This window comes from Octopus bimaculoides, chromosome 1 (genome assembly GCF_001194135.2).
Source record: "Octopus bimaculoides isolate UCB-OBI-ISO-001 chromosome 1, ASM119413v2, whole genome shotgun sequence".
Taxonomy (NCBI): Eukaryota; Metazoa; Mollusca; class Cephalopoda; order Octopoda; family Octopodidae; genus Octopus; species Octopus bimaculoides.
This window is the reverse complement of record NC_068981.1, coordinates 183,409,852-183,410,415: the sequence shown is the minus strand read 5'-3', so window position 1 is coordinate 183,410,415 and position 564 is coordinate 183,409,852.

Below are 564 nucleotides of genomic sequence, written 5' to 3'. Positions count from 1 at the left end.
AATAATAATAATAATAATAATGACAACAGCAATAGTATTAATAATAATAATAATAATAATAATAATAATAATAATAATAATAATAATAATAATAATAACAATAATAATAATAATAATAATAATGACAACAGCAATAGTATTAATAATAACAATAATAATAATAATGACAACAGCAATAGTATTAATAATAACAAAAATAATATTAATGACAACAGCAGTAATACTACTACTACTACTAATAATAATATCGTTTAACAATATTATTGTTGTTATTATTGTCACTTGTTTGCTGTGCCAACAAGTGGGAACGAAAAGAAAATGAAAAATAAGAATAAAAAATGAAATGATTTCTCAACCATAAAAATAACAAATATAATAGCAACATCAGCCAGAAACAATAACAAACGACAAAAGCCAACAACAAGAATAACTGCAACAAGAATAACAATAACATTCACTGTAGCGATAATAACAACAATAATTATTTGGACATGAATAACCATCGCCTACCACCACCACCACCACCACCACCACCACTACTACCGCAAACCATCACCTACCACT